Consider the following 25533-nt stretch of genomic DNA (forward strand, 5'->3'; position numbering starts at 1 on the left):
AGTGTTTACTGTTACATGTAAAAAATTCAAACGTAAAACTTCCAATCAACAATTATTCGCCTAACATGATTCATATATACCAACTGATAAGTACAATGAGAGATTATAAATTATTTAATTTTTAGAGACCCATTTAATAGGTACTTATCTATAATGGGCCGGCAATGTGAATTGTCTTTCCATGCATCAGTGCACATCTGATGCTGCTTAACAATGACATGGATGTGGAATCCTGTTAGGTACTAACTTAAACATTTAAGAGCATTATCTGTTCCCAATAGACATAGGAATTTTTATGATCTATTTTTTGTGTACTTCTCATTTTCATTATTCATTTTTGGCACTTAAGTGCATTCACCAAACTGCACCATAAACATTAAAATATATTGCTTCACTTTACCTTTTATAAGATAATTTTTTTAATATTTTATTTATTTATTTGAGACACAGAGAGAGAGTGTGTGCACAAGCAGGAAGAGGGGTGGAGGGAGAAGCAGGCTCCCCGCTGAGCAGGGAGCCCGATGCGGGGCTCGATCCCAGGACCCTGGGATCATGACTTGAGCCAAAGGCAGATGCCTAACTGACTGAGCCACCCAGGTGCCCCTTTTATGAGATTATTATACTTACCAACCAATATTTGAGATTTTAAGTATAAGCAAATCATGCTTAGCCAGTTAAGCACAGAGATTCAGTGAATGCAGTTGAAAGTGCACATACTTAGATTTGAGGAAATTACTTCTCTAAGCCTTCATGTTTATTGTGTAAAACGATAATAGCAATATTGAACACATAAGTGGATGGTAGAAAACCAGCTATATGTAGGTGCTATATATAAAGTTTATTTGACTACCTGACAATAAATACTCATTAACTATTAACATGATGATGAGAAGGAGGAGGAGGAGGATGGAGCTACTTGCAGGTGTCCTTATTAGGCCTGTAAGCATGGGAAAATAAGCCACTAGATCATGTCCATATACATTTACTAAGACTAGACTGCCTTTGCTCCCTGCCCCCCAGCTCCCACTCTTCATCTGTTTAAAAACCTCCCAAGACGGCTCAGGCCCTCTCTTCCATGAAACTTCTGTGAGCTACTCCTTTAGAATATGTTGTTTGCATTTATACCATGCACAAAACTTCTGCAGTGAAATGTATAACACTTTGCTGCAATTTTTGTCTCTGCATCAGATGGCAACTCTTTTAAGGAGAGAAACTAAGTCTTATCCCCAGAACCTAAAACAGTGCCAAGCACATAGTAACTTTTCAATAGTTTTCTTCTTGTTTGTTTGTTTGTTTTATGAATGAAATCATGAATAAAAGAAGAAATGTGTGTTAGAAGATACTCTTTGCTCTCTAGGAGTTATATTATAAATTCTTAGTTAAGTACATTGAAGTTACTTTTTCTAGTATGTTCCTGAGAACTCTTAAGGAAAAGTTAGACTCATTGATGTGCACACAGTCTTAAGAATGGACTTTCTCATACCTTGTATACTTTCATATGTAGTAAGTGAAGATTAATCAATGGCAGGCTTTCCTCTACTTATGTTTACATAATCTTTAAGAAAAGCCATCTCATCCTTCTCAGTTAAGTTACAAACATTAGGATTTTAATATTTAAATAAGGGTGAGACTAGCTTTTGTCAATAATTCTGCTTTCTCATATTTAAAAAGAATGTCAAAATTTTAACTTCTTTGACTATCATCTTACAGATTCAGTTAAGTGTAGTCCTTTTTTTTTTTAATTTAAAGATTTATTTATATGAGAGAGAGCATGGGTGAGCAGGGGGGAGGGGCAGAGGAAGAGGAAGAGGGAGAGGGAGAGAGAGAATCTCCAGCAGACTCCCCACTGAGCTCAGAGCCCGCTGGGGGCTCCATTCAGGGCTCCATCCCACAACCCTGAGATCATGACCTGAGCAAAAACCAAGAGTCAGCTGCTTAACTAACTGAGCTATCCATGCACCCCAAGTGTGGTCCTTAACATAATCCCAAATTTTGAAACTAATAGAAGAGGATTAAATATCTAGTGATTTCAATCTCTTTGTCAATCTTTTGACATTTCTTTAAAAATAATTCCCATCGACCACAATATTTGCACTTTCGGTCTTTTTTTTCCCCCACTAAAAACAAGAAAAATTCCTGGTGACAGTTACAGAATCATCCACGAGGGGGCAAACATGCCTCATATACACAGGGAGGGGGAAATTAGCAGTAATAAACTGCTTACATTGGAGGAAAAATAAATGAAAGTGAAGTCAGTAATGAGTTTGGCCCAGATTAGGAAACAAAAAACAAAAAACCAGGGCTACATATCTCTTTGAAGAGAAAATGTTTGTTTAATTTCTACTTTTTATTCTTATTTCTGATACTAGAGGAAGTACATCTGAAAGTCAGAGCCAGGAGCACTTGAAAACACTGCAAGCTCTGCTATACTTATTTCTATATAACAATTTTAAAATTTGCGGCTTCTGGGTGGCTCAGTCTAAGCGTCTGCCTTCGGCTCAGGTCATGATCCCGGGGTCCTGGGATCGAGCCCCGCATCGGGCTCCCTGCTCCGCGGGAAGCCTGCTTCTCTCTCTCCCACTCCCCCTGCTTGTGTTCCCTCTCTCGCTGTGTCTCTCCCTGCCAAATAAATAAATAAAATCTTTAACAAAAAATGAAGTGAGGTATGCATTTTTCATAAGTCCTTCAGAAATGTATTTTACAAAACTTTTTAAATTTTAAAATTGTTTTTTTTTTTAAGATTTTATTTATTTATTTGACAGAGAGAGACACAGCGAGAGAGGGAACACAAGCAGGGGGAGTGAGGAGGGGGTAGCAGGCTTCCCGCGGAGCAGGGAGCCCGATGCGGGGCTCGATCACAGGACCCCGGGATCATGACCTGAGCCGAAGGCAGACACTTAACGACTGAGCCACCCAGGCGCCCCCATACCTCACTTTAGATGATGTCATTGATGTAAGAGTCAAGAAATTACAGTCAGGAATGAAGCTGAAGCACACACTGTGTATTCCTGTGTGACAGTGAACTATGGGAGCTCTAGCTGTGTTTGCTCTTAACATACCACTATCAGTCAGAATTTCAGCTCTTGCAATCCAATATACAGTTAAAATCAAGCATAGTGTTCAAGGTCTAATTCCTCAGTTCCCTACTTAACCCAGTTAGAGTCTATGGTCCATCACTAGAATCACTCCTTCCTGTAGCCTCTGAAGTCCCTTGGCCCTCTCTCTCTGTTGTATTAGCTGTCCAAAATGTCAACCCTTGCAAAATATAAACTTATGTTAGTTCAGCACCTACACCAAGCAGGTAAATATGGCTGGAGAAAAATGACAATTGCTAATTGGTCTCATTTAATTCATAATCACTAACCCTATGTGAACTCTTAATACTTACAGAAAACTGACTAATCAATTTCCTTTCCCTCTTTCCTAGGTGACAGTTTCACAACTTCTCTCTTCTTACATCTCCAACACCTATTCCTCTTTCTAAATTCTCAGATGCTTTTATTTCACTAAGAATACAGGTGGAATCTGAATAGAATCTCCATAACCTCCAAATATCAAATCTACCAACCTACTTGGGGCTATCAGAAACCACACACTCTGCCTTCCCTCCTTTGGTGGAAGAAATATTTGTCCACTGATCTCAGGTCAAACCCTCCATTCTATACTGGATTCCTCTCCTCTTACCTAATTAAGGATTTCTCTTCTACTGTGTCTCCTCTCTCCCATATCGGCAATTATCCTCTCTCTACTAGATGTTCCCATCAGCATACAAAGATGTAATACTTCCCATCGTAAAGGAAAAAAAATACTGTCTTTGCTCACATATCACACCCTAATTACTGCCCCATGGCTCTGCTTCTTTTTATAGCAAACTAGTCAAAAAAGATACATGGAGCACTGGGTGTTATGCACAAGCAATGAATCATGGAACACTACATCTAAAACTAATGATGTAATGTATGGGGATTAACATAAGAATAAAAAAATTTTAAAAAAAAGATAGCTCTACTTAACTTTTCCACTACTTTTCTCCCATTTGCTGATTTTTGTTCTCTCCATTATACAAGAACTATTCTTATCAAGGTTATTAGTTATCTCTATGTTCCAAATACTATACTAAATTATCAGTTCTCATCTTTTATTTATTTATTTATGTATTTATTTGACAGAGAGAGACACAGCGAGAGAGGGAACACAAGCAGGGGGAGTGGAGGAGAAGCAGGCTTCAGGCTGAGCAGTGAGCCTGATGTGGGGCTCGATCCCAGGACTCTGGGATCATGACCTGAGCCGAAGGCAGACGCTTAACGACTGAGCCACCCAGGTGCCCCTATCAGTTCTCATCTTAATCTACTAGCAGCAATATGACTAATAATCACTCCCTCTTCCTTCTAATACCCCTCCGCTGGACTTCTGGAACAATTCTTATCTCTGCTGACTTCTTTTACCCTTTACTGGATCTTCTAGATACTGGAGTGTCCCATTGCTCATTCCTCCAACATCAAGTATTCTCTGCCTACACTTACTTGCAAAGTAATTTCATCTAGTCTAAAGACTTTAAATACTATGATGATTCACAAATTTTCTACTACAGCCATGTCATCTCTCTCCCTGAGTTTCAGACGCGTATACCCATTGCCTACTTCCCATCTCCACTAAGATCTGATAGGCATCACAAATTTAGTGGATCCCCAAACAAACTTCTAATCCCTTAAAGCTCTCTCTTGACCACTGCTCAAAAGTTTCTAAATGATTTTTCACTCACCTACCTTTCTAACCTCATCTTCTAACAATTTTCCCTGTTGAGCAATTCCCTATAAACAAACTAGCCGTCTAGTCTGGAACACATAAAGTATAAGCCCATCTCCCTACATATGCCAAACCTCGTTTCCAATGTACAGTTGACCCTTGAACAATGTGGGAGTTAGAGATGCCAACACCCTGCGCATTCAAAAATCCATGTGTAACTTTTGGTTCCCCCAAAACTTAACCGCTAAGAGCTTACTGCTGACTGGAAGCCTTATTGATAACATAAACAATTGATTAACACATATTTTGTATGTTATATGTATTATATAGTTTATTCTTACAAAGTAAGCTAGAGAAAAATGTTAAGAAAATTAAGAAAATCAGGGCACCTGGGTGGCTCAGTCTTTGGGCGTCTGCCTTCAGCTCGGGTCATGATCCCAGGGTCCTGAGATCGAGCCCCACATTGGGCTCCCTGATCTGCAGGAAGTCTGCTTCTCCTTCTCCCACTCCCCCTGCTTGTGTTCCCTCTCTCGCTGTGTCTCTCTGTCAAATAAATAAAATCAGAAAATTAAGAAAATAATGAGAAATACACTTACAGTACTGTACTATAAAACATACACCTATAAGTGAACCCATGCAGCTCAAACCCATGTTGTTCTAGGATCAACTGTATTCATATGGTTTGTTCCCACACTTCTTCCAAATCTCTGCTCAAATATCAATGGACAACCCTATATTGCCCCACCCTTGCATCATTACACGGCTCCTTCATGGCTTTTCCCAAAACTAAAAAGCTATATTCATCTGCTTATGGTCTTCTTCCACTGGAACGTAAGACCCATAAGGAAGAGATCCATTTGTTCACTTTTGTAACTCCAGTTCTTAAAACAGCAGCTCATATTGGACATTCCATCAATATCTGCTGAATAAACCACAACTTCCTGCTGACCAAACATTCACTGAAACTTATGTTTAAATCAAATTTAAATTTCCTTTTTTATTAGCCTAAATTGGATTTGAGGAATCGGATATTCCTTTTTCATGAAAAAAAAATGAAGAATTATAGAAACAATTCTTTATAAATACTATTTAATAATCCATTCATTAAACAGAAAAGTTTTCATTAAAGAGTACTTTCTTCAGCAGGGATTTATTGGTTTGGTCAGATTCTTTAAAAGACCTGAAATTAAAAAAGAATTTAAAGAGTACTACCTAAGTAGATTGTTTTATACTTCATGACTTTATAATGATTTTAAAAAAAAGGTTTATTTGAGAATTACCTACACCACGCTGTTGAATATATCATATGCCGTTTACTAAGCATTTCACGTAAGCTAATATACATTTCACAATTAAATATTACAGAATACTTCCTGTATTATATTGATCTGGTATTATATGTCGACTCCTTACCAGTAAAAACAAGGTGAATTCATAGCAATGTCTAAAGAAACAATTTCTGTTCTGTTTGAAGTCACTTCCCTTCTTTCAGTTATATCTGCTGATACTATTCATTATCTAATACCAATCTTCATATGAATGATTGTTATCTAGTACTCTTGTATCAGTGTATTCATATTAATGCAGGAAATCTTACACTATCTATAATTATTTGAATGCAACTTTTATTATAACTATAACTTTGCTACCCCTGAATTGCATTTGTACATGTTTTATATATTTTCTGACCTCATTGAAAGAGATATTTGGCATAAAATTTTAAGATTTCTGTGGAGTATAATTAGTCAACCCAAGCGGAGCAGCCACCAAACACACGCACATGCACACACGCACATGCACACACAGGTACTATTGTTACAAAAATTCTCCTCCTACCCTTTCTTATAAATCAAAATTATGTAAGACAATATTGACTGTCACGTACTAAGTGCCCAATTCTTTCCTAGTAAACCAAATTCCCAGCTTTAAGCAGACTCCTATGGAGTGATGAGAGCAGGAGACCTGGCAAGTCAGTGGGTGACAGACGCTGGAGCCAAATCACCCTGACAACTCCTCTCCATAATAAATCTGAGAAGCTAATCTCTGCTAAATTGTTAATGGCTGCTAATGAGATACTCTATACTTGGTTACCACTCCTTGACAGCGTAGTTGCATTTAAATGAGCTCCTTCTGGAAGGACTCCCTAACCCAAAGGACTGGTTCCACTGCTGACAGCTTTAGGCACATAGGGCCTCTGCCTCTGGTTTCACATTGTCTCTTGCTGAGACTCATGATATCCTTAGGCCATTTGATCCCTAACTCCAGAATATCAGAAAGGAAGAATTGCAGACCTCAGAGTCATGAGCAAAAGATGATTTTTTTTTTAAAAGACCATGCAATGAAAAGTCATGGGGTAAAAAAAAAATGATCTTACTCTAGCCTCCACTAATGAAGTTATCTGGCATACTGGTGTATGTCAAGTTCCAAGAAGACTGATTCAAGCTCTATGTGTTGACATAAAATATTTCTCATTTATTATTCTTTTTCTTTCTAGTTCCGTTATGCCTCTTGCCTTGGTATAGTATCCGAACAGTTAATTTCTGCCATTTTACATCTTTAATTTTTGTCTTTTCCCTAGCACCATCAATACTGATTCTCTACCATGAGTAAAAAGCACCTGACAAGAGTATTTTGATGGATGAAGGAGCCTAAATTATCATGAGACACTGTCTATATCTCCAGTTAGTCTGGCTTCATAGAATGGAAACTATACTGGGAAGGACAACAGACTATGTTCTAGGACTGTCCTAAGTCACCACATTTAATCTCCACTGTTTCAGACAAATTGAAGGAAAAGACCAAACATCTAAGGACAAGCCTATGTAATAGCCATTGCTCTTCTTATTTCAAAAATAAGACAAAGTCAGACTGAATGAGAGGATCCAAGCCCAGATCTGTTCAACTACAAAACCCCTGAAATTCAGAGTCCTCTCAGTCTTCTGGTTCCCTTCATCTTCCCATCCTTCTTCTCCTTAACATTACACAGACTTTTACCTCTAGCACCTGATACCTAGCAAATCCTGCAACTAAATTATAAATTACTTTTTTAAAGATTTTTATTTATTTGAGAGAGAGGGAGAGAGAATGCATGCGCACAAGTGGGGGGAGGGGGCAGAGGGACAAGCAGACTCTGTGCTGAGTTTGGAGCCCCACGTGGGGCTCGATCCCAGGACCCTGAGATCATAACCTGAGCCAAGGTCAGACACTTAACTGACTGAGCCACCCAGGCCCCTAAATTATAATTATTAACTACAAGATTCAGCATATTCTCTCTTCCAAGGTATTTAGAACTTTCAAAGAAGATGGGAGCCTGCCCAAGTGGCCAAGGGTAGCACTTAGCAAGCATGGACTCCCTCTAATGCCTGCACTGGGCAATCCATGTCATTTCAGAGTATCCTAAAAAAAAATCTTCTGTGGTTGGGATCCTAACCTTCTTCTTACCACGGTTCCCTTTAACAATCTGGAGCAGTTTCTTTAACTTTTCTTAAAATAACACTTTTGGGGAGCCTGGGCGGCTCAGTTGATTGAGCCTCCGACTCTTGATTTCAGTTCCATTGGTGATCTCAGGGTCCTGGGATGGAGCCCCGAGTAGGGCTCTGTGCTCAGTGGGGAGTCTGCTTGGGATTCTCTCCCTCTCCTTTTGCCCCTCTCCCTGCTCTCTCGCTCTCTCTCTCTTCCTCTAAAATGAATAAATGCATCTTTAAAAAAAAAAAGGAAGGAAAAAATAACTTTTAAATTCATAAAATATACATAATTTAAAAGGACACTAATTGCCAATTCTTAAATGCAGTTATTAAAATATTTAAGAAATAAAACTTGTGATATAGAAATGTACAGGCATTTAAGTTCACTAAATAACAAGATGTAACAGTTATTCTATTAACTACTATACTTAAAAAATAGTGATATTGAGCTAATGGGTTAATTATTATATTGCTATACATACATGTGCACTGGAAAGGAACAATTAAGTAAATGGATGAAAGATTGTTGGAGCCACATTCTTACTATTATTGTAGGAATTCATGGATAAGCAAGGGGAGGAAGCTAAAATGATCTATGTGTTAATGGATTAGACTTGAAGACATTAGTATGAACTCATATTTAGCTCAGTATAAGTACTGATAGTTACATATAGAAATATTTATGGATATGTACACATACATGGGTTAATAAAAATATGTATTTCTTTGCTGTCTCAGAGAGCCTAAACAAATGGTACCCCCCATAGCAACCACCACACCTAAAGCCCAGATCTTGCTATTAATCATCCTCCAATAAAAGGAATCAGGGCTTCTTGGAGAAATGGCTGATTCTAGGACGGGGGTAGGAAAATACAAGATGGGCCTGGAGCATCTTGTAATGCCAGAAAGTAACAAAGTAATAACACACACCACACACATCAAAGGGAGTATGTCAAAGCTGCATAGGAGCCAACACAAGGAACTCGGAATGGCTAAAGCTAGAACAACTTGAACAACAAAATAAAGTGGTATTGGATTATAACTCAAAGTATAAAGTAAATATGCATGAGTCTATACTGCTATAAATAAATAATTGCATAAATTAATATTTAGGGGAGAAAAGACAATCTCCTGCGCAGAAGGATTCCAAATACTTTATGTGCATACTCTGCCCTCAAGAAGGTGGAGCATAACTCTCCACTCCTTAGGCGTGAGCTTCACATAGTGACTTCCTTCCAACAAGTACAGTATGGAAAGGATGGAGGAGTAACTTTACACTGGAGAAATCTGAGATACTACCCCAGTCAGGTGATCAAGGTCAACATCAACAGTTGAAAATCATATTGATAGTATATACTCCTGATGTGATGTTATGAAAATGGCACTTTATCGTGTGGTTGTCCTCCCAATAAACCATAACCCCAGTCTTATCATGAGAGAAGCATCAGACAGATTGCAATAGTGAGGCATGCTACAAAATACTTGACGCTGGGTGGCTCAGTCGTTAAGCATCTGCCTTCAGCTCAGGTCATGATCCCAGGGTCCTGGGATGGAGCCCTGCATCGGGCTCCCCGCTCCCCAGGAAGCCTGCTTCTCCCTCTCCCACTCCCCCTGCTTGTGTTCCCTCTCTTGCTGTGTCTCTGTCTGTCAAATAAATAAATAAAATCTTAAAAAAAAAAAATACTTGACCTGTACTCCTCAAAACTGTCAAGGTCATCAAAAACAAGAAAAATCTCGGAAACTATCACAGCTCAGAGGAGCCTAAGGGGACATGATAACCATAGGTAATGTGGTGTCCTGGATGGGAGCTGGGAAAATAATTGAAGACATTAGGTAAAACCCAAGGAAATTGTACAGACTTTGGTTAATATTAATGTAGCATTGTTGGTTCATTAATTGTAACAAAGGTACTATACTAATGTAAGATGTTAATAACAGAGGAAACTGGGAGTGGAATATATAGGAACCCTATACTATCTCCTTAATTTTTCTGTATATCTAAAACCATTCTAAGAATATATAATCTATGGGGGCCTGGGTGGCTCAGTTGGTTGGGTGACTGCCTTAGGCTCAGGTCATGATCCTGGAGTCCCTGGATCGAGTCCCGCATCGGGCTCCCTGCTCGGCAGGGAGTCTGCTTCTCCCTCTGACCCTCCCCACTCTCATGTGCTCTCTCTCATTCTCTCTCTCTCAAATAAATAAATAAAATCTTTAAAAAAAAAAAAAAGAAAGAAAAGAAAATCGGAGGGGGAGACCAGCCATGAGAGACTATGGACTCTGAGAAACAAACTGAGGGTTCTAGAGGGGAGGGGGGTGGGGGGATGGGTTAGCCTGGTGATGGGATTTAAAGAGGGCACTTTCTGCATGGAGCACTGGGTGTTATACACAAACAATGACTCATGGACACTACATCAAAACCTAATGATGTAATGTATGGTAATTAACATAACATAATTAAAAAAAGAAAAAGGACACCTGGGTGGCTCAGTTCGTTAGGCAACTGCCTTCGGCTCAGGTCATGATCCCGGAGTCCCTGGATCGAGTCCCGCATCGGGCTCCCTGCTTGGCAGGGAGTCTGCTTCTCCCTCTGACCCTCCCCCCCCTCTCATGTGCTCTCTCTCTCTCTCTCATTCTCTCTGTCTCAAATAAAAAAAAAATCTAAAAAAATAAAGAATATATAATCTATTAAATAAAACAAAAAAAAGGTGATGATGATTTTATTGTTACATCAGAGTAGTGATTTTGAGATATCTATAAAAACTGAAATAAGAAATTATCTGTTCTTCTGTTGATGAAAAAGGCACAGGTACTCCTAATATTATTGTGGTTCATTGTCTGCATTTATATTTAAAGGAAAGGCTAAGTGCTAAATTTCAGTTATAGGTTAGTAAAACTAAAGACGGAATACTCCCATCCAGATTCTACATACCCTTTGATACAGATTAAGAACCTCCCAATCTACAGTGATATTAACGGCTTAATTTTATGAAATTGAGGCTCAGAGGCATGAATTAGGTTGCTGCAGCTTCCAAAAAGCATTCATTCTAGGGCCAAGAATTCTTCATGATTTTTGTTGGAATTCTGTTGCTACATACACTACCTCCCAATTTTGGAGCTGCTAAACAGAGAGATGGGAACTCTTCATGTATCAAATGTGCTTCCCTGGCCTTGTGCAATGCACTGCTTATGCTGCTGTCCAAATCCACAAGAGAAAGCTGGCTTGGACCTAGTGAGGGGAATTCCAAAAGTAAGTTAAATGAGGAAACTCCACTCACACTGAACTCTGTCAAAGAACCTCTCTACTTGGAAATGGCTTAACAATGGGAGAAAGAAGCGCTGGCTCCACCATAAAGAGAGCAAATCCTTGGCTCTTTCTTCCCTTAAATCCCCAAACTGCTGAGCTGGTTGGCAGAAAGAAAGGAAGGGAGGGAAGGTGAGAGAGAAAGAAGGAGAGAGAAAGAGAGAGAGAGAGGTTAATAGCTGGCGCCAATTTAAAGAGGTTAAGAAGGGGCTTATATGTGTATTTGCTTACATTATTCCTAAGGCCAATTCTGATAAATCCTTCGGGGGGAAAAAAAAGATACGGCCATCTGTTAATGTGGATTCTGCTTCTTGGCTTCCAAATGTTATAGCTGTCACCAGAGCAGCCAGCCCAATTGAGGGGTGGGGGTGGGGGGAAGGTGTTAGAGGCAACATCTGTCCACTAAATGCACCACTAAACAGCAACAAAATCCTGGGGCCAGCCCTCTCTGTTTCCTCGAGTGCTTTCTTTGGTCCGTCCTACTTCTCCACTCCTTTGGGAGTTTCCCGTTCTATTACGTAGGCAAGAGGGTGAGAGGTCCCAGCTTTCATGCTTGTGAGTGGTTTGGCGGTGTGTGTGCCTGTGCGTACTTGTGTGTGTGCGTTAGGGGAAAGTGAGGCGTGCTACAAGGGGCTTCGAAAGATCGATTGCCGATTTAAAACATTTCCGGAGTGTTTGAATGTTTATCTTAAAAAGACAATCCCGGTCTCACATTCAGCGAAATGAACAATACCGATAAGGAAAATGAAGAGGGTGGGAAACCCACACAGTCGAATGGAGCTGTCCATGCAGCGGGCGTGACAGGGGAGCTCTCGGAGGAAAGGCGCTATGCAGAGAAAGTTTCTTTGGCCCTTCTCTCTCGGTTCACAACCCGGCAGCGCTTCCTGCGTAAAAGCATTAATAGAAAAGAAACCTAAAACCCGGAGGGGTAGCGGTCGTCGGGCACAGTTTCCAGGAGCCCTTACCCGCTGCCGGGAGAGGTCCCTCTCCCCCCGCGACTGGCACGGAATGTGGTGATCCGGCCCGGGGCGGGGGATGACTTCATGCAGCCGGAGCGCGGCGGCGGGAGCAGCTGCTGCAGCCGGCAGGTGGGGTGGGGGCCGGCGGAGCTGACCACGCACTCGGCCCCGCGCGGCGGCACTGCGGCCCCGGGGCAGCGGGCGCTGGGACTTGCGCTGACTCCATCCCGACAAGGTAAGCAGCCCGACTATTATTAGCCTCCGCCACGCCGCTCAGTTCTTTCCGCTCGGGTAATAATGGGGTTTGCAATCCACAGAGAAGGGAAATATCCTTGCTGCATTCTGCAATGGGAAAAGGAGCAACAACTGGAATTGAAATGTTAATCAGCCAAGTGCTTGAGATTGGAGGAGCGGTGTTACTGGGCAAACAAAGAAGGCGGTCACCCTCTATACTCTTAAAGATAGTCGACCGTTTCAATGGCAGACTCGCTTAGACATTGAAGAAGATTAAAAATGTGAAATAACTGGAGTTGCACTTTTATCTTTCTGCTTCGACCTTCACTTGGTTATTTTGTGGTTTTGGAGCAGCAGGTCTTTGGAGGCAGCTTGGGGAAGTAATCAGAAATCTTTCCTACCTTCCTCTGTCCTCTCCCTTCCTAGTTATCAGAATAGGTCTGTGCCCATTTCAATGTCAAACACCTACTTCAATACTGAACCTTTAGAAAGAGTCTCAGATTAGAAGAGAAACTTCTCTTATCTCCTGGAGTTCAGCTTGGGTTGAGCAGCACTTGTTTCCACCTTCTCCCTTCGTTTACCATCTTCTCTCGTCAATTACTTCATTGATTTCCCTGGGATGCCGGGTCCATTCACAGGCCAGCTCTTGTCAGCTTCTATTCACAACCTCTGCTCCATGACTGATTTTTGTCAAGGACCTACAAAGGGCATTGCCCTACTACACCAGTTTTAGTATTCTCTCTGTCTACTGTTACCTGTGTCCTTCCCCCAAACATGGCACGAAAAATCCTTCTTTTAGCCTAGTACCAACATGGTTCCCGATAACTCCCTTCGCCGTAGTCACTGCGGCTACAAGAGGATTTCGAGGACAGCGGAATCTGTTGGGGTGTCAGAAAGAGGACCATGCTTATATTTTGCTGCCTGTGCATAGGCATAGATGGAAGTACAAATGTGAATGTGTCTATCTAGTTTCTCTTGAAGCTTTTTTTAGTCCCGCTGGGTTGTGAGACACCTACCTTGATAGGATTTGGGGTAGGTCCTCCCCGAAAAGCAAGCAGTGTGTTTGTCCTAGGATTCCCCAATAACCTCAAAAGAGTTTCCAGAGAGGCTTTCCCCACAGGCATTCAGAAAGCCACTGGAGCTGGCCAATCTAAGCTTCAGGTTATTTGAGCATCCTCAAGTCAATCTTGACATTTAGGGGTTCTGACCACTTGTTCTAAGATCTCCCCCACAAACCTCTTGCTACTGAGCTCAAGTGCCTTATTCCTGTTGCCACCTAGGGATGATGTACTTTTGAATAATATGCTTTGAAATGGGTAAGATGGCTGTGATGGGGATTGTAAATGTGCCACTTCACCAACAGAGAACATTTGCAATAAGCCAGACTGGGGTGTCTGTGCGCCAATACTCTATTTAACGGGGGGGGATCTGTTATCTTTACATTTGAAATGAGACAGTCTGACCCATAGCCATGTAATTTTATTTTAGCAAATTGAAAGAGATCAATGAAAAAGAGAGGCAAGGTTTATAGCTAAAAATGTATCTCTGGTTACCTTCCTTTTAAAATATTGCTTTTAGACAAAGATATTAGTTTTGAAAAATCATGTTAATTCTATTAAATGCCATTATTGCTTTTCTGAATACAAAATCTTTTTATAAAATACACTTTAGAAGGATTTGAGTTGGTTTCTTTGTCTCTACCTTTAGTATATGTGGCAGAGGGAGTGGAGGGGGTGGGCAAATCCCACTCCAAGTGGCCCACTCCAGGAACTCTTCCCCTGGATCATGAAAACCTCAGCACTGATTTTTTTTTTTTTTTTGGCATGTTCTTGTTATTATGTGTTGAGTTGGTTTGGGTTTGAAATATTAAAATTTCAAGATTCTATAATTTTGAATCAGGCACACCAAATACAAAAGGGAACAAAGAGCAAGAACAACAAAACCCTTCATTCTACCACCTTTACTAATCTTAAAATATTTAACTATATAAATAATTATTCTGAATAATAAGTGATAATAAATGTTAATATAATAATTCATTTTTAAGAAATTATGAAGTACAGATTACTATAATTGATCTTAGGTACAATAATAATTTCTGTAATTTGAGGTTTCTTTATGTTGACTATTAGTGCATGAGAATATCCTAATAATAGTTAGAAATTGAAAGTGTCTATTACTTGGTTTCTTGAAGAAACTGAATTCTTTGGAAAGAAATGGGTCAGAATTAGGGGACTAGTACTGCCTAAGCTGGCGTCATACCTGCCAGTGATTTTATAGGGGAGATGAATTCACTAAGGTATGGACCTGCATTGGAGGAGCCTTTTTGGGAAGAGAGAAAATAAGTTAGAAAATTTAATTTTTCATTTCAGTACAACTGAGGAAGATAAATAAATGTAAAGGATTTCTGAATTTGGACTTTGTTATGTTTAAATAAAACAACTTTTCTGAGAAAAGTGTCAAAATTCAGAGCCCTAAGAAGAAATATGTGTATGACTTCATGATTTCATGACTGAAATTGATTTATGACTTTATTTCCTTTTCTTTAAATGTTTCCCAGGGAAAGGAAAAATTAATTGCCTGGTGTTCAAGAGATGGAGGAGGAATGAAAAAAGGGGATGTGCACTAGTAGATGCTGAATGAACTGCAGGCATTTTTGTAGGTTTGACAAGATAGAATGAAGTCAATCTATTGCTTTCTAATCACATAAAAAAAAAAAACCATTTAGTATGGTGGGTGGTCAGTGTTATCAGTAACTTAGTACAAATTTAGGCATCAAAGTTGACCTCTCATAACAAAAGGCATTTTCTCGTGCTGTCTTACTGCCATTAGCTACAACTGAAATAGACTTATTTTGAGATTTTGAAACATGGAAAAGAAAAAAAAAAGTAGAAATAATAAAGCTAAAGAAGTGTATTTCTATTCACCCAGTGTCTCCACTGAGAATAAGTAGAAAAAGTGCTATTTTCAAAGTTGTCAGTGCCCTCCTAACTGCCAAATTTATGTAATATTTCACCTTTTTCATTACGTCTTTATTTTTAAGTTCTCATCCATGTTCTTTTTAAATTAAATATTCATGTTTAAAAGTATTATTAATAAGTAATATGCATCAGGCACTGAGATATCTCTTTATCTAGTTTCTCACTAATCCCCTTAAGCTACCAGCCTAAACCAAGTGGTTTTTATTTCCACTTTGTGCCCCATGATGTCATGCCTATATGTCCTCATCTGTTCCTTTCCCTCACCCTGTATGTGTTGAAACCTTGCTCACATCAGACACTTCCTCTTCCATGAAGCTTTCCCCATACCCACCATGCTCGTATCAGATGAGTTTTTTCCCCTGTCTAAATTCCTATTGCACTTTCTATCTTGGTCTATTCTTTAGTGTGAACCAATGCCTTGTTCTCCTAAAATAGCTTTGGAGAGCACAGTTTGTGACTGACAACCTTTTATTACCTGCAACTCATAGTATAGTGCCTAGCTACATACAGTTCTTCCTTGACTTACAGTGGGCTTACATCCCAATAGACCCATCATAAGTTGGAAATACTGTAAGTCAAATGCATTTAATACACCTAACCCACCAAACACCATAGCTTAGCCTAGCCTACCCTAAACGAGCTCAGAACTCTTATATTGGCCAGCAGATGGGCAAAATCATCTAACACATAGCCTATTTTATAATAAGTGTTGAACATCTCATGTAATTTATAGAATACTATACTGAAGGTGAAAAACAGGATCATTATGTAGGTACAGAGTGGTTGTTAAATGTATCAGTTGTTTACCCTCATGACCGCATGGCTAACTGGAACCTGTGGCTCACGGCCACTGCCCAGCATCATGACATATTATTGTACTGCTTGCTAGCCTGGGAAAAAATCCAAATTCAAAAATTGAATTGTGGTTTCTACTGAATGCGTATCTCTTTTGCACAATCATGAAGTTGAAAATCATACATTGAACCATCATAAGTCAGGAACCTTTTGTATATGCATAGTAGACATTCAGCAATTTGATTTTAGTGAAGAAACTGGTTATTATTTCAGGGGTATATCTCTATCTACTCTTCACCATTAGTCAAGTTCAGCTCCCAAAATGTGTGCACGTACTGTTTAGTTTTTTAAAATATTTATATAATAATAAATACAGTGAAAGCCCATTCAAATAATTCAACAAAAGTTACTGAGAGCTTACGTCATTAAGTGTATATTAGCTCATACATATTAAAAGTATGCTAAGCTTAACAAAACAAAACTTTTTTTCTTAAGATTTTATTTATTTGACAGAGAGAGAGTGAGAACATGCAAGAGCACACACAGCAGGGGGAGTGGGAGAGGGAGAAGCAGGCTCCCTGCCAGGCAGGGAGCCTGATGCAGGACTCCATCCCAGGACCCTGGAATTATGACCTGAGCCGAAGGCAGATGCTTAACAACTGAGCCACCCAGGTGCCCCCAAAACAAAACTTCAAAGAAGATATTGTATCTGCTTTCAACATGCTTGCATTCTACTGAAAAAGAATAAGCAGGAGAAGGTGCCTTACATATATAAGTACTTGTCTAGTTTCAAGGCACTCTGCCAGGTACTTTCCTCTGCGGTATCAAATTGCAGCCTTCTACTCAATGCTTTTACTTTGAGGAAACTGAGACTCAAAGATATCACCTAAATGTTTAGCAGACATTCCATGTTACCATGCCACTCTTTGAAGTGTTAAGAGTGAAGGGAAGCATTATAAAAATGCAAGGTCAGACCTGTCAGAGTAGTTTAAAAATTGTTTTATAATTAATCTTTCTAGTGTTTCTTGAACTTTTGGGTCTTAACGTCCCCTTTGATAATTCAACAAAGGCTGTGCATCCACTCCCCAAGTATACACACGCACACACAAATACACATAGCATTTTGCATACAATTGCAGGTGTTTAAGGACCCACTAAAGCACTCCTTCGCAAATGGTTTCAGAACATCTACTCTGGGCTCACTTTGACAGTATTAGCCCAGACATTTTTGGTACTTGAAATGACGTTCTCCTTCTATTGTTCTCCCTGCTTTAGAACCTAAAATGAGAGCTCTTCATTATCACTGGCACAAAGACAGCTAAGATGATTCAGAAACAGGTGCCAGTGAGAAAAGTGATTCAAAGAACCCTGATTCATGGAAAAGGAATCCCAGGGGGAGTTCTGAATGTTACACATTCCAAATGACTTATTTAGGGTTTTCCAATCAAAACCATTTTTTACAAAAAAAGAAACAGTTCTAGACTTAGAGTACCTTAGTGCCAGATATCTAGAAGAACATTGCCAGCGGTTGAGCTGTTTCAAAGGCTACTTTGAAACATAATCAGTTTTCTTAGGATGGACGTATGTCTGCCTCAAAGTTACTGTTTCTTTCTGGGAATGCTGTCTGCAGTAATGTATTTGCTTTTGCCAAGTTAAGGGAGGAGTGAAAAGTTACATTCATCCCTCCTAGGTTATAAAACAATTGCCAGCATGAAAGTGCATTAAAAATTCTTAACTGATACCTGAAGAGACCAGTACTAGCTAGCATGGGTTGCTGATGCTAGTATTCAAAAAGAAGTGTGACAACATTGATCTAGAAAAAAACAGAGATGGAGAGAAAGAAAACTCAAGAGGCCAACTTAAGCTTTTGCTTTCCTTACACTTCCCAAAATATGATAATACCTGTATAAGCTCCTAAAATAAGGGCAATTTTTAAAATTTTATTTATTTCATAGAGAGAGAGAGCACAAGTTGGGGGGAGCAGCAGAGGCAGAGGGAGAAGTAGGCTCCTGACTCAGTAGGGAGCCTGATGTGGGAGCTGGATCCCAGGACCCTGGGATCATGACCTGTATTGAAGGCAGATGCTTAACCAACTGAGCCACCCAGGTGCCCTAAATAAGGGCAATTTTATGGAAACTTTATAATGTGCCTAATGCAAGGTAAATTTATACTTTATTTTATAGTGGATTTTTGTTTTTTATTGTGGTAAAATAGAAATAACAAAATTAGCTGTTTTAAGCATTTTTTTAAGTATGCAATTCATTGATATTAAGTACATTCACAGTGTTGAGCAGCTATCACCACTCTCCATTTTCAGAACTTTCTCATCATCCCAAACAGAATCTTTGTACCCATTAAACAGTTACCCCTCATCTCCCCTCCTCTCAGCCTCTGGTAAAGTCTATTCTACTTTCTGTGTCTAAGGATTTGCCTATTCTAGCCACCTCATATAGTGGAATCATATAATATTTATCCTTTCATGTCTGGTTTCTGTTGCTTAGCATAATGTTTTCAAAGTTTATCCATGTTGCAGCATGTGTCAAATTGCATTACTTTTTAAGGCTGAATAATATATATATGTGTGTGTATATGCACACACACACACACCTACAGTGTTTTTTAGTTGCAAAACATTTTCAGTACATTGCCTATTATATTAATGATATCTAGCACAAAACACTACCATATCACCTTTAGTAGATGCCTAATATGTACAAAGAATGTGCCATAATCTTATTAAATGAAAACCCATTGATAAATATTAAGTTCCAAATTGTTTTATGATTTCAAGGTATGTGGTAATGGACACAAAGTTACACATCTTCATATGTTGGTGCTTTTACTTTTGTTTGTTTTTATTTTGTTGTTGTTGATGGTGCCAAGACCATGGACTGGTGCTTTAACTTTCGATGGAAAAATTCTTGGAGTGGCATTGTTGGGTCAGAGACAATGCAGGAACGTTTATAATTTGAAAAAGTACGTTGACTATAAAAATTATAAACTTCAACACAGAGTATTTATGTATTTTCTGTAGCCATTTAAAACTATCTTAAAAATGAATGCAAGTAATATAAGGGAATCCATTTATCATCATTTGAGCAAGGAAATATTCACACTTTTTTCATTTCTAGTTCATGGAGGAAAAATATTATACACAAGTCTTGACAGATTTCAAGTCCCTCAACACATTTTATCATTTCAAAGATATTACAGAGTACATCACAGATGTCATTCAAGTCTTATAACAACAGTGTAGAAAACTAGAAACATTTACAGCTAGGTGTGTGTGAGTGTGTGTGTGTGTGTGTGTGTGTGTGTGTTTTAAGCTCCAGCAATGGGTCATTTGAATCCAACCTAATCTAAAATTTGGTCTGTTTTTTAGTTCAAATTTATGTACCTATATTATAGTAAATCTTTTATCTTGAGGGTTTTTTTCTTTAGTTTCTCTTTAGTGTATCCTTTTTAATTTATCCTGATAGGAGTGTTGTATTTAAGCTAAACTACAGAATATTGGTACATATGAAGTAAAACAGAATTAGCAAAACTTTTCACTACCCTTCTCAGAAGATTGTCTTGATTCGCATTGTCCAAGAGGGGGGAAACAAAGAGCTTGCTGTGGATTGCATCATGTTTTACCCGAATTAGACATTAACATGCTACAATGTCAAGGATGAAACAACATGTTTATAACATATTTTTGAAAAGCTACTTAAAACTGAAAGGTTGCAAGAACATAGATAGACACACCCTAGACATTTCAAATAGTATTTTAAGGTATGCCTTTTCTTTGGTTGATTGGGATGGAGAACCTATTAACAAGCATTTCTCTATTATTTACTTTTGTCTTTATTGCTGTCTGATCAAACCTTCTTTTAAAAGCAGGCATGAAACAAATAAGCATTCTGACCTTTGCCTAAATAAGCAACAAGAAACCCACATCTTAATCAATGCACTGCCATGTTGATGAGACTGAGGGTAGAAATGTTGGATTTTTTGGTCATTGCAATCATAGGAGCAGTACAACCTACTTTGTTCCTTCTGTTGTATACTGCAGAATCTGACTGCATAAACCGAGAAGTCAGTAATCTTTAATGCCATTTCTAACACTCCTCTCCATGCTTTTTCACACTCAGGTTCTCTGATAATTGAAATGTAGTGAAAAACAACCCAGGTGTTAAGACACTCTATCCATTCACAAAACTTAATCCTGCTAGGACTTGCAAAAAATAATGCTGAATATGAATTTGTGGATACCCAATGGAATCACTGAGAGTAATTTGTCAGACTCACCAAGTCCAAGTACAAATTTAAAGATGGTCAAAATATTTTTAAGATTTTGTTAATTTATTTGACAAAGAGAGAGAGAGGGGGAGAGCATGAGCCGGGGGAGAGGTAGCAGGAGAGGCAGAGAGAGAGAGCAGCAGACTCCCTGTTGAGTAGGGAGCCCAATGTGGGGCTCATCTAGGACCCTGGGATCATGACCTGAGCCAAAGGCAGATACTTAACCGACTGAGCCACCCAGGCACCCCAAAGACTATCAAATTTTAAATATTGTAAAAATTTTAAAAGATTTTAAAATTTGTTCTATACAGTAACATATGAAAATTTTAGAAAAGCCTAATTACACATATGGGGTTTATTTATGAGATAAGCTCACTGGAGAACAATGCACTTTTAGAAGGCTTCATTCTGAAAAGAGGGCATTCACATTTTTTTAACTACTACCCTCCAAAATAAATTGTGACGAATCATTGTTCATCCAAATTAATCTCTCATCTTAAGGAAGTGACTTATTTTCGGGGAAACTGCCTTCAAGTAATTTGTGCCTTCCTGCAGTGGATCAAGCTGAAATGCAACAGGGCTGACATTCTTAGCTATTGTGACGCATCCATATTTATTAGGATTGTCTAATGATTTGAGTCTTTTAATAACCTGAGAATCTTCATTGATAAAAGTTAGTCAAGACATGGCTGGTGCTCCTGTAGAAGACAAATCTAAATTTCATTTGTTACATCATCTCCATCTTAGAGAACAACCTAGGATTGCAAAGCAAAGCATGAAACAGTAGTATTTGGTATATTTTATAAGTGTTCAGGTTTCTAGAGAGCTTAGTAGTATCACATACTATGGTAAACACTCAGTAAATGTACACAGTTATTTTAAAACTAAAATATCAAGAGCATAAAAATTTCTGCAAGTCAAATGATTAGTTTCATATTTGGCTTTATAGGCATTTATAAGATATTTGCTGAACAACAAAATAAATCAATACCATTTAGTTTTGAAAGCTGCCCCCCAACACAAAGCAATTGGCATTCTACACATGTTCATTGTGATTATTTTTATAGGTCTGGTGGGGATGAGTTATGGATGGAATTCCCCCCCCCCCCGCCCCGCTTCTTGCTAAACTCTATTCCCTCTGAGTTTTTGGTAGGTGGGAATTAGAAATGATGCATTTTTTTTTTTTTTAAGATTTTATTCATCCATTTGACAGAGAGAGACAGTGAGAGAGGGAAAACAAGCAGGGGGAGTGGGAGAGGGAGAAGCAGGCTCCCCGCTGAGCAGGGAGCCCGATGCAGGGCTCGATCCCAGGACCCTGGGATCATGACCTGAGCTGAAGGCAGACACTTAAGGACTGAGCCACCCAGGCACCCCAGAAATGATGCATATTAAAGCTTGAGATATATCTAGTAAGCAGTTTAAGATACTCAGCCAAGCACAGACCATTTACCCAGGACAGAAGAATGTGACATTACCCTTCTTTCTTCAACTACAGTGGATTTGGACTTTTAGAAACTTCATAGTGCAAGATAGGAGATTTTAATAATAAACTGTTAGTCAGTGGTTCTCTTATCTCCATGCTTTTTTCAATCTCATTTATCGTAAAGAACACTGTCATGGAGAAAGCAAAATTTCAGTTGATTGAAAGCATTTTCCACCTGTATGCAGGTTTGAGATAGTGGTCCTGTAACATCTTCAATGGGGCTTTGTGAAGACACTATTTCACCACAATCATTAAATCTGACACTAAAATGATCTGACACTAAACAGTTCATTGAATAAGTGGTGGAAGGTTGGCATCTTGGTTGTCATTTTTTTAAAAAAAACACTAACTTGTTTAGTCCAAAAACTTAAATGTTTGAATTTCCCCTTAATAAAGAAAAAGGAAAATGAAATAACATGGCAGTACAGTGTTATGAAAGCAAAGGAATCGAGTCGATCTCACAATGTTTGAATATAAAATTAATGTTTTTTGTACAATTTGTTAATTTTACTCAGAGCTCTCAGGCAGCTTTTGATCACTTTCAGAACAAATCAAAAAGCTCTAAACATGGGGAACCTGGGTGGCTCATCTGGTTAAGCATCTGCCTTCGGCTCAGGTCATGGTCGCAGGGTCCTGGGATGGAGTACCGTGTTGGCCTGCTTCTCCCTCTGCCTCTGCCCCTACCCCTGCTCGTGCTCATGCTCTCTCTCAAATAAATAAATAGAAATCTTTAAAAAAAAAAAAGAAAGCTCTAAACATCATCTTCAAAGTATGCTGATCACTAGAACTTTCCCTCCCTTTGTTTGTTTGCTTATTTGGGGGTGTTTGGGCTACCACTTCTGTCTAAATCATATATTTTATTATTATTATTTTTTAACCATATATTTTAAGAAGTGAATTTGAGCTTTGAATCCCAACTCATTTGAATCCCACCTCCACGATTTACTAGCTATGTGACTTAGAGTAAGTTACTTAACCTCTGTGAATGGTTTCTTGGTATTTAAAACAGGAAAATAGAGTTGTTATGAAGATTAAAGAAGAGAACATAAAAGAGAACTTAGTGCAGTATGTGAAACACTGTAAAGGTTAATAAATATTTCCCATTTTTGTCCTTTTTATTCTCATGCGCCATTTACAACCAGACCTCATTACCACAACTTTTCCCAAATGTTTATGAACTCTTTTCCTACTTCTCCCATGTTAGTTAAACTAAACCTTGAAATGACCCTGAGCCTATGGGAAGATGTCTCTGTGCAGGTAACTCCACTCGTGGGAGAGGTTGAAGCCAACACAAAGTTGTCGGGCTCTGATCTGGCAGTAGTTGTGGGAATTACACTTAACTTCTATTCTTAACTCTGCAAGTAGTTGATTGAATGACCTAGGAAAAGTCAGTTGGCTATTAATTCTGAATCTTATTTTTTTCTGAATTTTACCATATGTCTAATCACTATTGTCACTTATTCATTATCAGAAATGATACTAAGGTTGTAAATAAGGGTGTTGATGTCAGAAGCAAGTGACAGATAAAGTGGAGAGGCTTCCTTACTTAAAAAGCAACAGTAGACTTTTTTTTTTTTTTTGGTAATACAGTGTGGAAGTTCCTGGGAGAGAACAACTTTAATTTATAAAGAGTTGTTAACATTCACTTCCACTAACAAAAGTCTTTGAAGAGCCAGCTAATTATCTGCCTTCTACCCAAATACAAATATGTATTTTTATGTATAACAACTGAAGAAGTTTCTCGTTGTTCATATCATTAAATTGTCCAAAAGGAAAATTAACTTATAACTCCACTGTATGTCATATGCCAAGGACTCTTCTTGGTATATGATATCTTTCTATTTTACTGAAGCTCAAAGAATTTAGAGAGAACATATAAGCATTTTAATATTCAGGGTCTTGTTCATTACTAGGTGCTACTGATTAGATTTGATCAATAGCAATACCTTTAAACTGAAATAAAAACATCAAGCCTCAGTTAACGTGAAAACTTGAGTAGAAACACCACCTATAAAAACTGCGTTGTTAATACACACACATGCTTTAGTATGATGAATTTGGGGGCTTAAAAAGCACATAATTTTACATTTTTAAAAATTTATTTACTTATTTGAGAGACAGAGAGTGCATGCATGTGGGCGCGGGGGAGGTTGGTTAGGGATAGAGGGAGTAAGAGAGAGAATCCTCAAGCAGACTCCCTGCTGAGCATGGAGCCTGACACAGGGCTTGATCTCATGCGCTGACCAAGATCATGACCTGAGCTGAAAGCAAGAGTCAGATGCTTAACCAACTGAGTCACCCAGGCACCCCACAAGTTTAGGAATTTTATTTTATTTTATTTTACTTTTATTTTTATTTTTTTAAAGATTTTATTTATTTATTTGAGAGAAAGAATGAGATAGAGAGAGCATGAGAGGGGGGAGGGTCAGAGGGAGAAGCAGACTCCCTGCTGAGCAGGGAGCCCGATGTGGGACTCGATCCCGGGACTCCAGGATCATGACCTGAGCCAAAGGCAGTCGCTTAACCAACTGAGCCACCTAGGCGCCCAAGTTTAGGAATTTTAATTCAGTATATAAATATGCTAACTTCTGTTGAAATTTCTGTAACTTCAGAGTCAAAATTAATTTGAAGGTTATTGGTGTTATTTTTCTGGTTTCTAATAACTGCTGTCTCAAATAAACGCATTACCAAGACAAAAATAACCCTGGCTTAAAGTTTCTGCCTTATTAATTACATACTGGAATGTCTCTTGGATATCAGTAAAATGATATATTTTAGAGCATAGCCTATGAAATGACTTGCCACTTGGCAGGCAACCTTCAATAATAAGATATACCTGATATTCCAAGTTTGCCGATTCATTATATCACACAAATGTGATCTTAATAAATGGCAGGTGACTATTAATGGTTAATCATTCTCCATATACCTTTTACAAGTCATTAATAGAATATTGAGTAAGCAACAGTTCTATAGTATTTATTCAGATTTTTATTTAAACTCAAGTGTAATCTGTATTTCCTTTTTTTTTAAACTAAGATTTTATCTATTTATTTGAGAGAGAGAGTGAGTGGCAGAGAGAAAGAGAGAGAGAGAGAGCATGAGCTGGGGGAGGCACAGAGAAGCAGGTTCCTGCTGAGCAGGAAGCCTGAATTGGGACTAGGCCCCAGGCCCCTGGGATCATGATAGGAGCCGCAGGCAGACACTTAACCAACTGAACCACCCAAGCGCCCTATAATCTGTATTTCTATAGTGTTTTTATATCTACCACCTCACTTAAGGAGAAGGA

The 25533-nt window shown here is 38.8% G+C and overlaps 1 protein-coding gene across 1 annotated transcript in view; it reads left to right on the forward strand.

The window, feature by feature from the left end:
* Positions 1-12651: 12651 nt before the first annotated feature.
* PKIA (cAMP-dependent protein kinase inhibitor alpha) overlaps positions 12652-25533 on the forward strand; it is a 94569-nt gene continuing 81687 nt past the window's right edge. The window contains exon 1 of the mRNA XM_021688182.1: positions 12652-12705. The gene's annotated coding sequence lies outside the window, so the exon portion shown is untranslated. The remainder of the gene's footprint in view (positions 12706-25533) is intronic.

This window comes from Neomonachus schauinslandi, chromosome 4 (genome assembly GCF_002201575.2).
Source record: "Neomonachus schauinslandi chromosome 4, ASM220157v2, whole genome shotgun sequence".
NCBI classification, from domain to species: domain Eukaryota; kingdom Metazoa; phylum Chordata; class Mammalia; order Carnivora; family Phocidae; genus Neomonachus; species Neomonachus schauinslandi.